This window comes from Chelmon rostratus, chromosome 6 (assembly GCF_017976325.1).
Source record: "Chelmon rostratus isolate fCheRos1 chromosome 6, fCheRos1.pri, whole genome shotgun sequence".
NCBI lineage: Eukaryota > Metazoa > Chordata > Actinopteri > Chaetodontiformes > Chaetodontidae > Chelmon > Chelmon rostratus.
In genome coordinates this window covers 21,657,306-21,680,123 of record NC_055663.1, presented here as the reverse complement: position 1 = coordinate 21,680,123, position 22,818 = coordinate 21,657,306, and the positions used below count along the sequence as shown (strand labels likewise).

The window sequence follows — 22,818 nt, the reverse complement described above, 5'->3', positions numbered from 1 at the left end:
TACGGTGGCCCCTTTGACCGAATTTCTAATCGCAAATTCCTGTTCGGAAGGGCTGGCATTCGCACACACTCGAGTAAAAGGCGTTTCCGTCTTCCAACAAAAACTACGACTTGCTCTCTGCTTATACACTGTATATGTCATCAATTCAGACTTTTTCTGACGATGAACAACGTTTCAAACGACCTGGAAAACTTCGCATTGTTGCCCCAACCGATTCTTCGACAATGCTATATTACTGAAACACCACCAGATGTCAGTATAGGCGAGGATAAACCTGCTCTACGCTGTGTGTGAAAGTCTGTTGACTTTTAATGTGACCAAATAAGTGACATTAACCTACTTCCTGACAAAAAAAAATATTGTTATAAAGATTAACACGATGTGTACATTAAGAATCTACGCTAACGTCACTCAATAATTAGCACGTTCAGCCGAATGCTTACATAACTTAAACCGTTAGGGTAATTAACCTTAACTGGTGTGATTAATTGGCGTCCAGATAAACTTAAAATTAGAAGACAGACTCGAAGACATTTATACTTTACGGTAAAAATGACGCCTTATTTGAATGCAGTCAAGTGTGTAACGTTTCTAATGCTTTCCAGTGTTATGCTGGCTGCCCTCTCTAATTGACCGACCACAAGATGCTACTTTTCTAACCTGCTAGCGTGATGCTGCGGGCCTCCTCGAAAAGTCTGTTGAAGAAGTAAAACTTTTAGGAAGATAAACTTCAAAGTATTACGTCCAAAGCACAGAGAAATTAATCCATACACTGCGTTCAGGTAAAGTAAATTCCACCTGGTCAGTCCATGTTAAAAAAATAAGATGCTCTGCGTTGCTGCCAGCGGAGTGAAAAATGGCCGGACCGGAAACTGATTTAACCACTCTTGCGGTTCGTAATTTTACTTGTGTTACGTATGTATGTGAGTAGCCAGTATAATGGATCACCTTTCATAACATTACCTTAAACAAATTCTGTATTTGCAGAAGCCCATTAATCCAAAGCAACGGGACAGAGACGATTTAAGACTGTGAACTATAGAAGCAAATTACTTTCAGTATTTAACATACCTGAGAAAGCTTTGATGAGGTGAGCTGCACTGTTGTTAGCAGTGGTGAAGGCTTTTTGGCAGTTATTTAGCTGTTTATTTGTTAAAATTGGTTATATATATATTTCTCTCTCTCTCTCTCTCTCTCTGTATGTGTGTGTGTGTGTGTGTGTGTGTGTGTATCACATATAACAAAAGAAACAGCTAGGTTCCTGGCCAACATTGAACTGGTTTTAGTAGAAATGCAATGACAGAGTGCACATAATTAATGCAGAAATTTCACTCTGTGGATCCTCGGTTTAGGGACCATTATTAGTTTTGATGTGGGGATTAACTCAAAGGTTTTAATGGGGGACCTATTGTGGGTTGAAGAGTGAATGGTAATACTACTACTAAGACCATTCATTAATCTAAAAATAAGATTTATCAGTTTTAAGATCCTCTAGGAGCCAGCCACTAGGAGGAAGTATGCCAAAACTGGGCATGTCTGATACAGTACTTTAAACAGGTCATAAGCCCTTAGTAATGGTATGCACTTTGCGCACTGCATGTTTGACACAAACTGTAATTTCACTGTTTGGATATTAGAAGCCCTTTCACTTGTTGTGAGGCTTCAGTGGGATAATGCAGGTGCTTTTGGGTGCTCAGCAGATAAGCACTGCCGTGCCAGGTGTTAAAGCTGCCTGGGCTGACACATTAGACAGGGATTTTCTCCTGCCAGAATGTCAGGCCAATGAGGTTCATAGAGGTAGGCTTGGATCACTGTCAGGGACAGGTAAGTACGCAGATAAGGGGATTACACCATGTTTGTGCCAAGTAATCTCAAATGAATCCTGCCAGCCTCTGTTTCATCCTCACCTGGAAAGCCCAAATTTCTCTTTTCCCAACCCAAGAAACACATTACATGAACAGAGTTCAATTCACAAGATGATCCTTTTAACCAGGCTTAAGAAGCATTTGAGGACACGTTGGGTTATGGTCATTTAACAGCTGTGACAGCAATAATCTTCTTTAATTCTCTAAGGCACCTGATTACTTTTTTGTATTAGTATTTCTCCTTTATCACCAGCTCTGCTCTGTGAAGCGATGTGTGTTTTTTTAATTTTATAATCACCTGGGCCATGCCATAAATGAGATCTAGTTTGGTGGTCCCGCACTGCAAGGCTTTGACTTGACCTGTTGAACAAATAGGGCTCTGTGGGAGCAGTTGAAGTCCCTTTGGGCTGTGGCTCTCCCCGCTGGTGGGCAGAGAGATGAAAATAGAGTGTAACAGATGGCTTAGCTGTTTCCGCCATTCAGCACAGGCTGGGCAGCCCACATAATGCCATGCCATCCAAAAGGGGCTCAGTGGGCAGCCCATAGTCTTCAACATGCTGAGAGCTATTTTCCCCCTCAACCATCAATCACAGGGCTCAAAAAAGAAAGAAAAAAATCAATGTCATACTCGGGTCACAATCTAACCTATATTACAGCATGTGGAGCAGCTCATAGTAGGTTCAGTAAGACTGTTTTGGTTTGGGGAAATGTAAGCTTGTCAGTAAAGTCTGAGACTGTGTATGTGCCAACTAGGCTGATCCAGCTTAGACCACACAGTGCAGCTTTTTCTGTATAATCACACTTTTACAGACTTTGTCAAGGATGCACAACCTCTTTGAATTACTGATGTTATTCACTCAATAGGGACTGGAGATGGTGCACGCTTTGTGTAAAAGTGCGTGCATGCAGGCTGGTGTGTGTGTGTGTCCGCGCATTCGTTGACCTACACATGTGCGTAGTTGGGTGTGCACAGGCCATTGTGTAATCTCGGCTACATCACATCAGCCTGGTTAAGGACATTTATTGATGCTGAGAGTCCCTCTGTTCCCTCTTAGAGTGGGGCCACCTGGACAATAGAGGATGAGCTGGGCAAACTGTGATTAGATTGTGTTATGAGCAGAGAGAGGAAAACAATGACATTTTTCTTGGGTAAAGTAACAGCACAGCCAGTGCAAGGGGACATCTGATAAGAGAAGACAAATGTCGCTCATGGTGCCTTTTAGTTTCTCACTAAACTTCAAGGTCAAAGACACAGTGTTACATTAGTATTTTAGTTTCACTCCTCAATGCCACACAATATGTATATATAATATAGAGTACAGATATTGTAGATATCTGTAATATATACTCAGCCAGCATCTTTAACCATCAGTCCTCTAATTCAAATATTGTTTCTTTCGTTCTCTGACACACACATGCAGACACATACACATGCTTGCAGACTGTTCACACCAACCCACACACTGCTGCCACCCTGCTATTCCCAGTTTGTGGTTATTCCCAGACTGAGTCAGAATGGCACCATAAGCCTGTCTGTCCGTTTCATGCCAAACCTGATGTCTCCTTGTCGCACATGCCTTTACGAAGTATCTGAGCCCTGCATACAATAGCCATAGCGCAGTCGCTCACACATCCCTCCCTCCCTCTGTAATTACTTATAAGTCATATTGACAGCTGCAGGCCCACTTAGCTAGGTCAGGGAGCCATTCAAATCAAAGTGTAACTTACGCTTTAAATAACCTTCCTCTGCCTCCCCGTTGAGTCTTTCTTCACACCTTTATCATGCACCACCATGACAGTTTCCTGTGTCTGTGAACTGCTCCATCTGTTATCTCTGCATCTTCAGATTTGCCACTACAGTATATCTGGCAACCTTCACCTGGTGAAAATAATGAGACTGACTGAACAATACAGCTGCCATGGCAAAAGCACAACATAGGGTACAGTTGTGAGAATGTGCAGAATAATATAACAATGTCCTTTTTTTTTTTACTGAACAAATGATTAGATGCATAGCATATGGGACTCACATTTAACATTCCCAGTCATGACTTTGCCCTCATGTACTAAAAAATTAATGCATTGATGCTACTGTTCCAATTGCTGTACATTATTTACAAAAAAGAATTCCTAAACTCTTTGAATATATATGAATGTATGATCTTTTGCAATAGCACTGGGGATGTCTTATTGACGATGCTAAGATATGCTTCAGTGCAATGTCCTAATTAACTTGTTAATGATGCATTCACTCGATAGCTATTTACCTTTATTGCACACGATTCCTGATTATGTTGGAACGTGTATTATTATCATTAACTGAAAATTGCATGTGTGAAAATGCAACTCTTAACTGTAATCACAAAAAGACAATCCAGAAAAAGGTTATGCCTCAATTCCCATTGCACAACACACATAACAATTATTGCACAGTATCTGTTACCATGCTACTATGAAAAAAAATATCAACTAAATCCAATGCACATGTATGGGATCAGGGTCAAACAGCAAGAGCGACACAAAGTGGATGCAGTTTTAGTGCAATATAATATATAGGAACTACTGCAATAAATACTAGTCTTAATATATAATAATATATAATCGGTGAGGTGTTATGTTGCCTATTTGCTAATTGTAGTTTGTTGTGTTGCATTGGATTGTCTTTAATGTATTTGTGTATTTTGTGCATTTGTTGTTCAGACACTGTAGACACAGTAAAGGTTGATATAAAATATGTAACTAACAGTTAATCCTGTTGGCAGCACTTTCTGTGAAGTAGCCCTATTAAGCATTTAGCTATTGAATAAATAGTTCATAGCTCACTATAATGCAGGTGTCAGAAAATCTAAGTGTTTATTAGTCAATTTGTCAACAACTACAACTCCTCCTGTTGGCAGCCATTAATAAAGGCTGGTGTGTAAACTGATAATTAATGACAATTCAGTAAAACACAGCTGTAGTAATATAAACAATGGGTCTTCAATGGCAAAGTTATACTTGTTAGTAAATATTGTACATTAATAAACACTTAAAATGTCCTAACAGCTGTGTACATCTATGTTATAGCGAGTTCTAGACAATCTATTGGGTGTGCTTATAAATGCTGAATAACTCTCTGCCCTTATTTGTTAATGAGGTTGTTAGTTGATGAAACAGTACAAGCTGCCACCAACAGAGGGCAGTCTATCCACATTGCAAACAGACTCTGAACTATGAACCTTGAGTCTGATATGACCACTACATCATTGTGGACAACTGAAATGCTGTGTCATAAATTAGGTTGTATAATGTGTTGATAGTCAAACATTTTACAGCCTGGACCAGCTAAGGGACACTGTATGACAAATGGTACTGTTTGACACCAGCAAGATAACAGATCATCACTATTCAAGCAACATAAAGGCAAGCTGCAGGAAGGTATAGGCACATTGATCAAAATGTCATCACAGTCAGGCTATTCAGTAGAACAAAGTGAACTTCTATTCCACTTTAGTGAATTTAGAGAGCTTTGACTTTGCCTTTTCTGGCTACCGACATCCCCTGGGCTATTCCAAGACTCAGTAGGCTCATTACTTTTTAGACAAACTGGTTTGGACATATTGAACTTGGACCCAAAACAACCCGCCTCCATCCCGCCACTTTCCACTCTCCCGGCTCTATTTGTGATTGGGAAGTGTTTGTCTCCCTCGCTCTATCTCTGGGTGTCTGTTTGCCTGACACTTGTCTGGCTTGGCCTAGTTTCTCCTTGATCTCATCAGTCAATGTGAGGACCTGTGAAGGCCATCTCCCCATCTTACTCTGTGAATCTCTGCCAGCTCTGTGCCTGTGTCAGCAGTTAGGGACTGACTCACACCCACGCAGTCTCCAGTCTTCACTCTGGGGCCCACTGGGCAAAGGCAGCACATCTCCCCAAACAGACAGCCTCATTTGCATGCCCATAAATCACTCACAAAACTGACACCCAGCCACACAACAAGGCATGACACAGAGTCACAAAACTCAATGTGCCAAATTGCAGTGTTATACCATATTAGGCTCTAAGGCAAAAAATAAGCTATTCATACAACCTCTTGGGTGACGATACAGCCAATCAAGCTTGAGTAGTACTTGCATACATATGGCCCATATCTGAAATCAAAGCAACTTCTAGCCCCTTGGCTGCATGAATGTGTCACAAATCAGTGAATTTATCACTAAAAAAAGACCTCAACATAGGGCTGATTCAAAGACTATTACATATTCACACGGCAATGAAAGATCGCTGCACTTTCTCAAACTTAGTTTGACTAAAGTGCTTCAAAATTATAGTTCTTGTGATTAACAATTCAGCAGCCAAGGTTCAGCGGGCACACCGACAATATGTTATAATGACTAGTAATACAGCTCTTGTGAGGACATAGCCAAGTGGGGCTCAGTGAAACATAAATAAATGAGGAGTGGTTGCTCTTGACATATTTTTAAACCAAGCAATGCCCCCACATTCCCTCTCTGCACTAATCTGAGCTCATTTGCATGAAATACCAATAGTTTATTTATTTTTTATTTAGCTGTATATTTGACAGCGGTATTACAGTGAACATCAGATGCGTTGTATGTGGAATTATACTGAGGGCTAATTTACAATTATTGTCCCTAGGTGGGCTTTTAGATAATTACACACTTTAAAGTGAAAGCTGATTTGAAAAGTGCAGGAAAACAACAATATGATTCACATTATAATGCAGATCATCATAACAGCACAAACACTAGAACATAAAAGTAAAGTAAGAATGATCATAGTGGTACTAGTTCACGTCACAATTAATCAACCTTAAAGGGCCAGATCACCAAAGACAAAAAGAGCTGTGATGCGTCTGAGTTTTATTTGCTGCTGCCAACGCTTCTGCTGTCACCCCAATACAATGAATGTGACTGGAAATTCGTCGCTGATGCTCAAAGGATCAAGAAATGACATTTGAAAAACTCTACAGTGATGTGTCTTTCTCTGGAGAACTGACAGACCTCTCTGTCAACAGTCACCGAGAACTGTTACCTTCCAAAAGCAACGCCTGGCAAAGCCGTCCACAGTGATGTCTGTTGATTATCCTGAGTAAACACTGGATTGTTTCTGAACAGACACATGCTGTAGGCTATTTTCAACTGCCATTTTTCCAATGTTGTGAGTAGTTTCAGTGAAAGCTAGACTCTGAGGTCATGTCCTCAGAATCGGTTGTGGGAAAGGAGAGTGGTATACAGACCTGAGTAGGAGTTTTAAACACAAATTCTGATATTCTTTACAGCTAGTGTCATTAAATGTGTCTATTTTTAGACAAAAATACCACTAAATAAAGCTATTATGGGGTCAAACATTAAGTGGGTTGGGGCAGGGTGTTGGTGGGGAGAATTTGGAACAATGATCTCAGTATTTCTAAACATCTGTAGGTCTTTTTCACAGAGGACATTTTGACATGTCACAGTAGGAAAAACAGAGTCGTGCATAACAAAATTCAGGATGGCTGCATTCCATTTAGCTGCTTCAGTCAATGTGGGTTACAACAGAGCCATTGTTCCTGTTATGTAAGCGTGTTTCCTCCTATGATTATTTTATTTTACTCTAATTTAAATATTTGTATATGGGTGTAGCATGAAGGGTCTACAACTGACATTTCACTGTGTTGCAAAATGGCAATTAATTAACTTTGATATGAGGAGTCAAGCATCTTATGCGGACGAAACCAAAACTATCCATGACACTGCAGAATTAGTTTCCCCAAACTTTTAACTTATCACAGATCAACAAGTTAAAAGACGTGTTACTTCATGGGCCTGCATCCACATATTTTATCAGAAATTTTCTTTAAAAAAAAGCATCTTTTTTGTTATGGCTGGCTATGACTTGGCAGAATCATGCTGTGTTTAGTCTGACGGGGGCGGGGACGTAAATTAAAATCTTTATTTTAGAACATCCCTTGTGAATAGTCCTTATTTTGCCTGGAATGACCTGGAACCGCCCCCGCAGACCCGGGCTGGTTTCGGACCACACGTCGGGAACCACAGAGCGGGGCTGCTGCACCGCTCCCACCGCCTGCGGAAGCGTTTCGGTGCGTCGGCGCCTCTTCTGCTGCTTGCCGCTCATTGTCTCCAAACACACACACGGACACGCGCACGCACGCACGCACACACTCTCACACACACACACACACACGGTGGCTTTGCCGGCGGTGAGAGGGAGGAGAATAATTCCTCCCCGAGCCCGGTCGCGTCGGTTCTCCTCCAGTGCGCGCTTCGCCCTCCCTCTCCTCTCCTCTTCTCTCCTCCCTCAGTGCAACATCCCGCTTTTCAAACGCGATGACAGTCGAGGCGAGCGCGTGAGCGGAACCTACAGGTGTGTTGCTGCCAACTGAGCCGCGGCTCCTGGAGACTCACACACCTGGAAATTACCATGTGACTCGGCACCTGGGCGTGGAGAAAAGTCCCCGATATTGAAACCAGAGACTCTTTTGTTGAGGAGTTGCCCGGGTCGCGTTTGAACAGGAATTGACAAATCGCTCCACCAAGTAGCCCGTGTTTTCTGCGGAATAGTGCCTTTCTGAAGCGCCTCACAGGACGTGTGAGGAGAGTAAAATGTGAACTTGCTTACGGACTTTTCTTTTTTTATTCCTATTCTTATTTCGGCAGGGGGAGTTCTTCGGTATCTGGACTGACTCTCATCGCTCTTTTTCCTCCAAGGTGAGTTCCGGGGAAGCTGGCGTATCCCGACAAAGTCTGCTTTCGACTATTTCTGTCGGCGTTTAACCATAATATCAATTTTAAAACAGCGGTGCACCAAGTTTTGATCGTACGCCCTGTCGAAATGCCATGTGAGCGTAAACCGTTCCCAGCCTCTCATAACACCGCTGTTCTCTGCACGTTGCTGTTTAATTTGTCCGTTTTTATCCGGGTATTCCGAAGTAATTCATGCTCTAAAAATATACTGCAAACAAAGATGCTTTATTGGCAGCCAAAGCGTCATAATAATCACGAAAACACTGTAGCTGTCTTAAATGATATGTACAGCGGGTTTATTGTGCAGGAATCATGAAATGTGTCATTGAAAGCCTTGTTAGCTGTAGTCATGCTTGGGTGCAAAGTTGTTCTGCTGTTAAACTCAACAGCTGTGTGTTTGGAGAGAGAGAGAGGGGGGAAAAAAGCCCCTGTAGACATTGTAGACAGACTTCCATAAACCATGCATTTCATCTCAGGATCACAGCATCTGCCCAGTCACCTCACAAGGAGCCGTCTGTCCCCGGACACAGGCAATTTCAGTGAGGAATGGGCACGGGAGCTGTGTTCCTCACCTCTGGACAGTAGGCTGTGCATCAACAGCTGAGAGGACAGAAGTAGTAGTGAGCGTCGCCTCTTGTTTGTTTTTTCTCTTCCCCCCCACTCCTCTCTTTCTTGTCTCTCTTGTGGAGAACAAGGAGACAGAAGCACTATTCATGTCCCTGTTGAATCTCCTGTGCAGGCTGTATCTCTCAGTCCCTGGCGCGGCCCTCAGCCAGACCACTGTACTTCCCTGTTTTCTTTCTAAATCGCCCTTTTATTCGCAGCCCCTGCCATCTTCCGCCCCTTGAGCACAGACTTACTGTACATAGGATGCTCCATCTCCTGGGGATTATTCCTATTAGATAACATTATACAAGCGCTCTCATAGTGGGAATGGATTAGTGCAGGCGGGGAGCACGTGGAGGCAGGAAAGGCGGCTGCTGGTGGTGGCTGGACGGGGGTTAGAGCACGGGGTCAGCGCTCCAGTCTCCTGACTGAGCAGGGATGGTTTTCCAGTAGGTGCCATCTGCTCACATGGACACACATAAGCAATTGAAAACCAAGCTGCTTCCTTGTCTTTTCCCTATTTCTACCATCTCTCTCTCTTTCCTTTTTCTCTGTCTCTGTCCCACAGTGCTTCATTCAGGGTTTATCTCTTCCACTCTGAATAAATAGAGACACCTTATCTGCGCAGAGGAGAGTGGTGATAAATGTTTTCTCCTGCTGCCCGCAAGGGTGAAAAAGACAAGCGTGCCACACTTCTTCATCATAGATGGTCTTTTCAGGGCAAGTGAATAGGAGACATTCCTCATTCCGGTCATGCAAGTGTTCCAGGATTCTGCAAAACAATCCCAAAAGTCGGATGCAAGCTCATACCCTGTAAAACAAGGGCAACAGAGAAAATAACAAACAAAGCAGGCATTTCCATGAGTCCCTCTTTTCTTTTTTCTTTTTTTTTTTTTTTTGGTAAAAGGCTGCTGGCTCTGGAAAGGAAACTCTGTGGTGAAATCCACTCTGAGTATTTTTGGATCCAGTAAAATAGCCTCTGACCAACTGAGAAACGGAGGTAGTGAGCACTCAGCTGTTAAGCTCCTACATGTTTTGGGTGAGCTAAAGTTCACTCTGTCCTTTTCAGTGTTACACAGTTTTCTCAGATAGTGTAAACCATGTCGTCTCCTGGAAGCGCGCACTGTATTTGGTAGAGCGGTGCAATATTTTTGAGGTCAAACGCATTTGAACTCATCCCCCGTCTCTTTTGTTTCCTTCGCGTTGGATTACTGACTTCTGTCATTTCCATTTTTGAAAATAAAACCATAATCCTCGTACGCAACAAGCAATCCCTTGCCTCCTGTCTGCAGCCTGCAAACAGAAAAGCAGCACCAAAAAACCACAGATACACGAGTAGTGTGTCTGCCATTGGTACATTACAAGTGACTCATTTTAAATGACTTGTTAATCTCCTTTCTTCTTGTCCCCACTGAAAACAGGATGCCATTTAAATAATTATCATATTGCAATATCTGTTAGACCTACTTTTGCTTTAAAATGCTGACTGCTATCTACTGTTTGACCAACATTTCCCTTCTGCAGAATGGACTTTGTAAACTTGCTGGCTATAAAATAGGTGTGGCACACATGAGAAAGACCCACATGCATTACCTTATTCCCCGAGCTTATCTAAAGTACACATAGACTTCAGGGGAGTGTGTGCAGATGCGTGAAGGGCGTGTCAGCTTGGCATTAGACTGCTGAAAAATCTGGGGAATAGAGATTTCTTTCAGATTGAAGATAGGCTCGTCTTTTCATGTTTGAGGATTATCCTATGATGAAGGGACGTCATGCTGAGGTGGATTTTTGATCGTATCTCCGCCGGGTTTTACAGCTGCCACCCTTGGACTTCATGGCCTCGTCCTAAACTGTCCCCTCAGCGGCTTTCTTTTCTTTACCTCGCCCTCATGCTCCGATGGTGGTGTTGTTTGTACTCCACACGCCAAACCCTCGCCACCCTTGCCACACAACACTTCTCCCCTTGTGCGTGCTATCAGAGATAACAAAGCTGATGCATGACAGACCTATGAGGTGTGATCGTGCTAACTCTCGTTCTTGGTCCCCCAGCAGCAGGCTATGAGGATGGGCTGTGTGGCAGAAGATAGCAGCCCGGCACCGCTTTGAATCCCCCAACCACTATCAAGCAGCTTTAAGTTCACTGCAATCCAGAGTTTAACCTGGTCTGTCTGCAGGCTTCCAAGCCAAGCACTTCAGCCCCAGATAGTATGGTCAAGTTCAGCTCAGCAGCGTGTACTTTTACCTCTAAAACAACCTTCACACTTCCTCAACCCACACTGTCTTTAATCCCATGTCTATGGCTGACCACACCATGCACTCACCCCATCGTGGCTGACTTTCTTCTTCTCTACGCCGCTGCCAACTCATGCTGGTTTTTCCCACTGCTGCCCACACCGCCTTTCTTCTGTCCTCACCTCTACCTTTAACCACTGTGACTCTTCCCTACGCTCTCGGTGCTTGGAGCGTGAGTAAGAGGAGCATGATGAATATTGTAAACATGCTCATACTCCTGAAAGAGATAAATGATTCACATCGGTATGGAGCTGCTTTAATTGCTCAGCAGAAAGGTTGTGAGCAGAATGTTCTGCACGAGAACTGAGATATCATAAATAAATATATATATATATATGTGTAAGTTCAACTTGAAAAGTTAGCCCAGAGGAAAATATGATTTTCGTTGCTGTTGAAAGGGCATTTTGGGTGCTGTTGGCTGTCAGCAGCCTTGAGGTTGCATATCTGAGGACTGAACACCAGTGATGGATACACAATACAGACATCTTCCTCATTCTCCCTCCCTTCGCCCACTTCCCTGTGGCAGCTGAACTGACAGGCTGACACAGACACAAAGTATGGCAAAGGCTTCTGATGCTACCTGCTCACTGGAGGCATGTCGACCAGCTCACCTACTCAAGCCACTGGCAAAACTTCACAACCCGCCAGGCAGTTTAGTCGGACACCACAGAGGCAGGTATCTGAGAACTTCTCGGCAACGATGAGAGTGACGGGTCACCTTGATTCCTATCATGGGAAATCTTAATCAGATGCTTTCTTCTCAGGGTTTGTATTGGCAGGAGAAAAGAGAGCAGGAAGCTAATTTATTTTTTGCTTTGGTAATTGAGTCTGGCGTGCATTGCTATCAAAATGCTATCCATTTAAACACTTCAGAGGGAAGTTGCTCACGCCTGCTTCAAACGGCGTAACGTGACGGGTGATGTTTAGTCCAGCTCCCTTGCTTTATGATGAAAAGACGACTCTCAGATCTTTCAGACTTTGACATATCGAAGATGAGTCGGCGCTTCATTTCTGTGCAAATTGAGGGTGCCCGTGCAGGATTTGGCAGCTTGCTGATATATCTTTCTCAGAGAGATTTAAATTTGAAATGGACTTAGGCTTACAGGAATAATGGAAACTGTGTAGAGCCACTTATTCCACCTGTAATGCATTTTCACTGTACTTTTTGTTCCTCGCTCAGACTTGCTCCACATTGAGTGCCATTTAATCCTAACTAAGGCACCAGAGGGTGCAATTCATTTTTATCCATGTGAGTCATTTCACAGTTAATCCTCAAACTGACCAATTTACTCCTGCCAAGATCATTTTTAATTATCACCTCTGCTTTGCAGCTAATATGACGTCCAGCTGGTTTATGTTAATATGATAGTTGCCGTCAAGTTATTGGCACTCTTCTTTTTTATTTTTTGCATGCACACTGGGCGATTAATTATGAAGCACTAAATGTGAGCCTCAGCCAGGACTGGTGGGTGACAGATGCATGAAGGGTCAGTGCGCTGGCGGCAGCTGGAGATGAAGGTCACACCAACCTGAGATAGCATAGGGGGAAGATAATGTGGCAAACTGAGGAAGACAAAGAGGGATGAACCATGCAAGTGTTACAGTATAAGAGAGATGAATTAGCCTCATGGATCAAGGAAGTAACTCACTTGCAGAGTATGACTCTAACAGCGTTATTATAAATAGATGGTACTTTAAAAAAATACACATATGCTTCATTGTGTCTCAACCAGCCATGCTCCCTTTGTTGGCACAGACAACGAATTGGAAAAATATTAAAATAGAAATGTTAACCGCTAGAATTTGCATATTGCAAGCAATTGCTTCTTATGTTCTGTATCTATACATTTTTCTTATTTAAAACAGGGAAATTATAGATGACCAGCCAGGTATCTGAGTTGAGATTTAAAAGTTTAAGTGGTGTTGAATCTCAAATCCTATGAATACATACCAGCCGTGTTGCATTCGCACCACTTTTAGATTGATTTTTGGAAAATGTCAATTTAGATGTTTATTTTGCATTTACATTTTGAATTCGATCACTGGATTTATCATTAAAAAACCCCTCATGATTAAGTTTAAGAACGTTTAAAAGCAGTAACATGCAGTCTTGAGGCAGAATGTGCTCTAAAATAGAAATAGCAACATTAGATCTTGAGGAAACATATGCTGTCCTTATTATCTGTGGCATCTGCTGCAATCTGTTGGCAGCTGGAAGTGGACATTGGGATGGCAGCGCTGCTGGGGGTTGGGTGTCTGTCTCTTGGTTGTCTGTTTCAATCAATATTGGAAGTTTTTTTTATGATTGAAAGATGACTGTGCTTATCAGTGTGAAGCTTGCTCGTCTCTTTTGTGACTCAGTTGCTTTTGGTCATTATGTCTTTTAAAGTGAAACCTCATACTGAATGACTATAATGAGATTAGATAAGATGACTTTAATGACCCAGTGGGAAATTTGCCTTGGACGTTTGCAGTATAGACTCACAGCAAAGCAACAGTAACAGCAACGCATTCATCTATCAATTGCACAGGCCAAGCTACGACAGGAAAAGTGGACACATGGTACAATATATAATAGTGATCAACGACAGGAAGGACAGCTACGGCATCCACATATTTCAGCAGCCTCGGTGGTGTTAAAGGCTTTAAGTGACAGGGGGACAAAGGAATGTTAGAAACGGTGGTGCCTGCTCAGGGGGAAGCCTGTACCGTTCGCCAGAGGGGAGGAACTGACACTGGGGGTGGAGGACAGGAGATGGGTCTGAGATTAATTTTTTTGGGTCTGTCTGATTTATGGTTTGTTGAGAAATAGCCTGAGGATTGTGATGCTGACCGACTCCAATGATTTTCATGGCTGTCTGCATAAGTCAGGTGATCTGGGCCTTTGACTGTACCGTCAGGTTGCCGAAGCCATGCAGCGATACCGTAGCATAGGAGGCTCTTCACTGCTGCATGATAGAATAGAAGCTTCACACTGAGGGCTTAGCCTCTGCTGCACCCTCGAGCACACATCCTCCTCATGGACCTTCCACACCAGTTTGTTTTCCCGATTCCAAAAAAGGAGGGGCACTGTGTAAAACAGAAAGCAATCACTTGCAAATGAACCATGTTTACTGACAACAGTTTTACAAAGTGTTCCTGAGCCCATGTAGTAACATCCTTTATCCAATCATGTGTTCACAAAGTGGTGAACTTCGCTCCATCCTTACTCGTGAACGACTGAGCCTTTCCAGGATGCCCCTTTCATACCCAATCGTGATACTATCACCTGTTACCAATGAGCCTGTTTACCTGTTGAATGTTCCAAACAGGTGTTTTTTGAGCATGAATAACTGTCTTTAAAATGTTTCTCATTCTCAGCTGCACGTTACACAAACACAGGCACTTCATATGTGTCTGTACTTACTCTACACTGTCCAGATCTCAATTTGCAGTCTTTATTATCAAGCTGAGATAATGCAGTGTATAGGCAAGGTTGTCTGCCTTTATCGCAGTTCATATTGAAATGGTATTATGAAAATGAGATCGTTTCTTTGTCAGGATCATGTCCATGTCTCTGTTAAATGAGGTGGGTTTCGTGGCCTTTCAGTAGCCTATGATCCAAGAGGGACCTATTAAAATCTCTTCATACAGCAATTGTTAAAGTTACTGAGAATCTAGTTAAATGCCACTGGCTCTGTTGCTTCTCATCTGTAAACTGGCAGACCGTTTTACTGTGCCAGTAGTCTAGGCGTCAGTAATAATACTGCCAAAGATACTGCCTTAACCTTAGAGACTGACATTTTGCAGTGACCACTGGTCACTAAAATTTGTAGTTGCTAATGGCTGAGGTGGGATTTTCTAAGGCAGCAGTGATGTTTTAAGATAAGTTGAGGTTTTTTTTTTTATTGATCCCCATGGGGGAATTAGCTGCTCCATACAGCGGCTAAAGATTTCAGCAGGAGAACACAAGCACAAAAATCTGTGATCTGCAATAAAACAGCAGAAATAGAAATAAACACCAAATATGATAAAAACAGTGAAGATGATGCAGACCGGAGGTGAGCCTTGTCACATTTTGTTGCAGTCTTTTTTGGAGAGCGGACTGATGTAGGGCATTGGTATGAGTCAGGCCTTTACCTTGGCATTAACCTTGTAGAGTTGGGACACTGTGGCGGACTAAAGGCAGCGGTATACACCTCTCTGGCTTGGGCCTGATCTGCAGGAATGTGAGCTATGCCTGATCAGCCAACCATCTTTGTGCTGGAGCAGTACCCACTGCTGTGTTTAGAACTTCCTGTTTATGCTAACATGTCCATCCCTGAACATACTTTCTGTTTCCCTTTATCAGCCTCTCTTTATTCAGTCTCATATGCTCAATAACTTTCTTTTTTTTTTTTTTTTTTTACCTCTGTTGAATTTTTTTTCCCCCAACTTTTATTCTTTGTCTTTCTTACTCAGTGTGTCTGTAGTCTACGTGGATATTAATCCTGGTGCCTGAAATGTGCCTGGGGCTCAGAGCTGTCTTATGAAATGCAGATCTGTGGAGGTGTCATCATAGCTCTATGTCTTGGGCGTCTGCGCTTGCCCCCCAGCCCCACTCTCCTATTCACGCAGCCGTGATGACATGCATTATTCCTCACTGACTCATCTGGGCAGCCTCAAAGCTTCCCAGTTTTGGTTTCCCCTTCTTAACTTCTTCAGCAAAAAAAAAGGAAGTTGTTGGATATTTTATGCTGGTATCTGCAAATCTTGTAGACATAGTATCTGCATTTTTCTACCACCTCCCTTCTCTTTCCTAATCTGTATACAGTTGGTCAGCCATGTGACGGTCATGCAGAAAACTTGAGCTTCTTGCACACTTTATTTTTGTCCTGTGACACTCAGTATTTCCCTTTTCACAGATCCGTGTTTACAGTTGTTCCACACTGGCTTTTCAGCCTTTAACTAAACCAAATGATAGGCCTAGGAGAAATGACATCAGAGTCGCAGCCACATGCCCCTGTAAGAATGCCTAAATATTTACAGGCCCTCATAACACATGGTAGCCTACCACTCAGCCTCCCATTTGTTCAGCCTGTAAGTTTTTAAACCCAGCCCTGTGGTCGCTTCCTTCTGCTGTAGCCGTGTCTATTCTACGTCCTGTCTGGGCCGATCCCACGTCATTGATCCCTCCGTGAAGCTGGGCTCTTTAATTACAGTCATTAGCCGGAGTAGATCTGCTGCTGGGGTTAGAGAACCTTATTACCAAGACCATGTCTCTTTCCTCCCCACACAGCGAACAGCCTAATCCTGCTTGCTAGTGCGTTCTCTGAAAACAAGCTGAAGCTACAATGTTTACAGAAAACATGCTGCCAAATTGGATCCCCAAATCACACAAGTCTCACCAGGAGACATTTTCCCTTTCTACTTTCATCCTCTTTCAATTGGATGTGTAGGAGAAGTGCGCAGCATTCCAATAACAGATTGAAGCAAAGTGGGGTGTAAGAGGCCACGTCGGTGTGCTGCCGTTTGTTTATTGGTGGACTGGATGCCGACTGGTGGAGTGACCAGACCAGAGCAGCCATTTATCCATCACTCCGTATCTCCATTAAGATCTCTCTGTAGTCCTCCCTGTTGAGATCTACAACGCGCTTCCACTGACATGTCGACCCTCCTCCTCCTCCCCGAGCCCTGTGTTTTTATTTTTAACCAGGATCTGTTCTGCTTCACTTCCAGTCCCTGTTTTTGTCTGCCGTCAGGATGTCATCACGCATTCCTCTGTGTCTGTCGTTTAATTAGTCATATGGAGCTGGTCTCCTCTTTGGGTAATGGAAAAAATTAACTTGCTCCCGCTGAGTTCTAATGTGTCTCTCCACCTTCTGACTTGAAAAAAGAAATTGTCCTACTTGAGCAGCTCGCTAAAACCACACATCTGTTCTGCACGTAGGATATTAACGAAAGAAATCCTGATTACTAAAAGACAGAGAGATTATTAAATATGGTGTAATTCCAAGTGATAAACTTCTGAATGGAAAATCTGATTAGACTGGATTGGGACTGTGGTTCTACGTCTGCAGTGTTGTGATCCACAGGATCTTTGCTAGGCCTGACCTTAATTAAAGCTGTGACTGTTGTATCTTATCAGTAAGGTAGCATTTGAGAAGCTGGTAATGGTGATGTGTCCTTGTTGTGTAAAGTTCAGGCATAGAGCAGCATGACATGACTGCACATTGATTTTTCTGAAGAACTAGGTTAAACCGAGGAAAAACTGATGTGGTGCAATAAAAACATTCTGTCTTGCTGTCCAGTTGCTTACATGACGGCTCACCATTGAGGAAGTGCTAAAAGGTTTCTGGGTGTAAGGTGTGCTTACAGTCCTACCTTTGTCTAATGGCATGCACCTCATGTTGGCTGATGTTGACGTTAGTACCCAAGCCAAGCAGGGCCCTGTATTTCAGTGCATTATTAGCTGCAGCAGACCACCCTAGGAGCTCAGATACATAAAAATCCCATTTCCTCTCTTACCATTGGTGGTATTAAGAGCTGAGGATTGTGCTGTTTGAGTGCCAATGAAAAAGCCACTCAGTGTGTGAGCAGTTAAAGCTCTCTCAGCGCAGCGAGGGTGAAGCCTTCCTTCTGTATGCATCACCCCAGCCGGCTTGATCGATTCACTGTTTGCTCTGTCTTGTGTAAGTGCGAGCGCACGCTGCCCACTCCGCCCACAGGAAATAATTCGGACTTGACCAGTGCAACCTGCCCCCCGGCTTCTCCGGCACACACATGCACACAGGTGCACAAATGTATACAGTGAGTCCACACACAGTCTGTCTTCCAGCCTAAGGGGACTGGACAGCCCCTGCGTGGATCCATGAATTCCTCATAACACAATCTGTTGGCTGATCAATAATTCAATTCTATCTGTGAGCAAGCATGTCTGGATCCAATCTCACCTGCACCTCCCACGGCCTTCTCTTAACAAGGTGGGTGTTGTGTCCTTGAGCTGGGCTCAGATTATGTCTGTGTGGGTCTGTGTGTCCTTGCGTGTGCTGATTAGTTCGCCGTAGTTAGTTCTCAGGCAGCGCTTGTTCTGGTCCGTCTTCGTGTGTCCACCTCTGGTGTGCATGTGTGTGCACGCATGAGGGCCCGCGGCCATTGTGGATTACAGCGCGTTCATTATTTCAACTGGGTACAAGCCTCATGTCTTTGTGTCCGCAGCAGTGTGTGTGGACGGGAAAGTGTCCGTCTAGAGCTGGCAAAGTGGATGTGTTTGTGTGTGTGCGTGTGTGTGTGTGTGTGTCTGAGCTTATGCATGATCTGTCTCTCCCTCCAGGCGGCTCGACGAATCAAAGGCATGGATCTCATTAAAAGGTATAGAGCCTGTGGAGAGGTCAGCGGCGAAGTTCTCTGATTAGTAGGCTCCAGCGGGCTGCCTGGGTGCTGTGTTTGGCGGCGGCGGTGGCGGCGGGCGGGGGGGGGGGGGTCGCCTCCTAGACGTGCCTCTCATCCCTCTCCGGCGCACACCTGGTGGGCCGTGTGCCCAACACTCTTTCTCACCGCAGGCCTCAGCCCCATCCGACAGGGTCAAGGACATCACGCAGGAGCACGGACTTACCCCTAGTCCCCATCGTCTGGCCCTCTTTATTCCCCCTACTTTCTATCACTGCCTAATGGGCTGCCTACTTCCAGTTCTGTTTTTATCCCTCTTTGAGTGTTTTATCAAAGGCCACATTCAGTTTCCATCCCAGTGACAGCCTCTCTCGCTGCACATCAGGCTCCACCAATAGCCCGACAAGCAGCTTTCTGGGTCGTTAGCAACTCGTTCCAGGGCCCGGACTCCTATCAAAGCCAGCGACCATGAACCAGGGATGACTTTCAGCCAAGGGCAAAGTGTATATGTGTGAGTGTGCGTTAGAGAGACAGGACGCTGCTGAAGGTTGAGTGACTTTGGACGGTTTCTTCCTTTCGTCTGAATGCTCTTTCTCTTTACTCTAACCGTCTAGTCCCCTGTGTGCCTCTCAGTTTAATGCCCTTCCAGATAAAACAACGGCAGTAAACTTCCTCTTTGTTTCTCTCTCGCTCTCCTCTCCTCGCTGATAACCACGCTATCTAAAAGTAGGCCCTGGCAGCACTCCCTGTCTATTCTCTTCCCCCCACTCCACCCCTCACCGCCCCTTCCTCTCTCCCAGCATGTTAGGGTGCATTGTATGTAATCTGTAGATGAGGAGAAAGGGTATGCTTTTCTTTTTTTTTTCTTTCCTGGCCCGCCAAAGGAAGAGGTGGCGGGAGCGATTGTGGGTGGAGGGGACCGGCGCGTATCTGCTGACTGTCACTTCCATTTAGTGTGCTGTCCTCAGCTGCCTCCCCTATATGCCCAGACCCGACTCTCAGTAAGCCAAGGTCCCCTTTTGTTCAGTGTCCAACCTTTCTAATCCACAAACCCTTCAGTCCACAGATATTCTGTAGTAATTACAGGGCACTTTTTTTTCTCCAAACTTCTACATGAGGATTTAGATCGTTTTTGAGGCTTATTTTTTTGTTGCTATACAGAATTTGTCAGAGTTCATGTTTTGTTTTGTTTTGTTTTTTGTATGTTGGTGTAAGGTTTTGGCATCAATTTCCCCCGAGAGCAGAGAGGGGTGACTTCACAATAGTCCACACACACTGCTTCATGGCTCCCACTGCCTCTCTTCCCGTTCCCAGTCTCTGTCCCTCTCAGGCTCAGTCAATTAATAAAGCTTGACATTTATTGGAGAAAGCAAATAAAAGTGCTTGGTTTGGGGATTGTGTCGTATGCAAACCTCTCTCCCGTTTTTTGTGTTGTTTGTTTACATATCATTGAACGTCCTGATCCCCGGACAGCAGCGCGCTGCCAAAAACATAGGCCTCAAAGGAATTCAGTTTAACGCTGTGCAAGTGCCTTTTCTAAAGGGCAGTGCTGCGCCTCTGGTTGTCGAAGTCTGTTTAGCAGAATAATCAGTGCTTTAATTAACAAAAGTCAGTTCAGAATATCAATTATAGTTTTCCTTTATCTGCATTCATGTCACACCAAGAAACAATTATGACTGATTGTGAGTTTCTATTGTCTTTTGCTGCTGATAATTAGTTACTTTTTGCTTATAAATCACACTTTTTTCCTCATAAATAACTTCCCCTCCTGCCCTCCGCTCTCATTTGCGATTTCTTTTTATATTAATGAGTGGCCTTAAGCTCAAATCATGAGTTTGGGAGTCAGTCGTGGAGTGTGTTCTGTTGAAGAGAGAGTGCAGTGTGTTTTCGTTCAGGGAGCCTCAGGGTATCGCTAGCATTTTCTCTCAGTCTCATCCCAGTCCAGACACGCTCCTTGCTCTGGTATGACAAACATCTCCACGGCGCTCGCTCAAACTACAGCTGAACCTTGATGGCACACAGTCGCACACTTCATTCAGTCACATTTTAGTACACATTCACAGTCTTTTCCGTGCTTTCCGTTTATCTTTCTCTCATTGTCAGATATAACACCCTCCTTTCTCCCCCACAACTCTCAGAATACCAGGCTCTGGGGTTCCTCCTCTTTGCCGGCTGAGGTAATGACATGGTTGTGGCCCTCGCTGCGGTCGCCGTGAAACAACAGATCGGCTTCACGACCACACCTTTCAGTCTGTTTGTGTGGGGCGATGGAGTGTGCGTTGTCTTCTGGAGGTGTGCCATGAGCCCACAGTCACGCTTGCATCACCCTTAGCCTCCCGTAGCGGACAGTGAACAATGTTTTGTTTCACCTCATCTCTTTTCTATTTTCACCCCTTCTTTCTTTCGTGTCTGATTGAAACAGTCCTCTTGTTTTCCCTTCTTCCCCATGTTTGGAAATAATTTGTCACGCTTGATTGTCACTGAGACATGACCAGGGCTTTGGTTCTCTTCCAGTTACTGCAGAGTTGTTTGCATTTGCCGGTTGGCCCGTCCAGAGTGGGTAAAGGGTGCAGTGGAGCCAATTATAGCAATGGGTTTTGTGCGCACTAAGCGTAGCGTGGCGATACTGGGTGTGATGGGTTTTTAATGGGACTGAGACACAGTCACAGATGCAAAGGCTTGTTGTTTTTGGTGATTGTATTGGTCAGTGTGTGATAGGTGGGCCGGCAGAGCACAGTCCACTCGAATCTGTGACTGATTGTTAAGATCAAGCACCACTCACAGGCAGATGGTTTCCCAACGCAATTTTAAATCGCCTTTCTTGTTCCACGGATTCTTAATTGAAATGAGTCACTTTGCAGAGATGTTTTTTGCAAAGCCCAAAATGCAATAAAAGGCTTGTGCCGTTGAGGTTAAGCGCATGTGCCTCCATCAGTAAGTGACACTTCTCACAAGCTTTGTCTGGTAGTTAAATCCAAACACTACGTGGAAAAAGAGAATTAAATAACCCTGAGATTTAATTTCCCACACTCATAATTGATGCGCCGGTTGTTTGCTTATTCATAGTAGGGTTTGAAAGCACAGTCTCATCCCCTGGAAAGTATTCTTAGGATGTTATCTCATGAGTAATGAAAGTGTCCCTTCTTCCCTGTCTTTGGAGACAGTGTGTGATCCTGCGTCAGGCTGTACGGTAAATGATATGGCTAGGGCCATTAGCTAGATCTCTGTCTGTTCATACTGCTGGCTCCTTCTGATAGCTAAAGTGTTTTCTGCTTATTAACCATACTGTCATGTGCTCTTTTGTAAGGATGCACATTAATCTAAATGCACGCCGGTACATTAAAAGTCTTTGCAGCTGCTCCCATTGAACCGCAAGAGGTTTGATCAGCTAAGAAATGAATGAGAGAATGCCGGTGCACTAGCTTTTGCTTAGCTCAGTGTAGACTATCGAAGAAGTGATTTGTATTCGTGCTGCCTTGCGGTCCCCTGCCCTGTTTGCAGTAGCCAATCTGGACAAGGGGTTGTTATCAGAGGGCCTGAATGAAACAGCTGCCTAGCACTCTTCACCACGGCTCCGCTCAAGTCCTTCTACGCCTTTGAAAATGTCGTGTTCTGCCCGTTGTGTCAGACACACTGCTCGCTAATGGCTCCTGGCTCTGATCCAACCTTATCCCACATTCTGAACCTGACTCTGGTTGCATCAGGCCCCGCTCACAACTAGGAGACTTACCTGGATCATGCCAACAAGCAGCCGGCTTCTGATAGGGAACGGTTTTCCGCAGTGGTTGAGGCATTTGGAGGATAAGCCCTACCCCATGGGCTGCTCTGAGAGGGGGGTGGCTAGCGCCTGCCACTGCTAACACGCTAGTATTTAGTGACAAGAGGGGTTCAGCAGAGCCCTGTGGGTAAGCCACACCGGATTTTTCACTTGACAAACTAGCCTAGTCACATTGAAATGGCTTTT

The 22,818-nt window shown here is 44.2% G+C and overlaps 1 protein-coding gene across 1 annotated transcript in view; it reads left to right on the top strand.

Moving 5' to 3' along the window:
• Window positions 1-8,198: 8,198 nt before the first annotated feature.
• plxnb2b (plexin b2b) overlaps window positions 8,199-22,818 on the top strand; it is a 121,855-nt gene continuing 107,235 nt past the window's right edge. The window contains exon 1 of the mRNA XM_041938161.1: window positions 8,199-8,573. The gene's annotated coding sequence lies outside the window, so the exon portion shown is untranslated. The remainder of the gene's footprint in view (window positions 8,574-22,818) is intronic.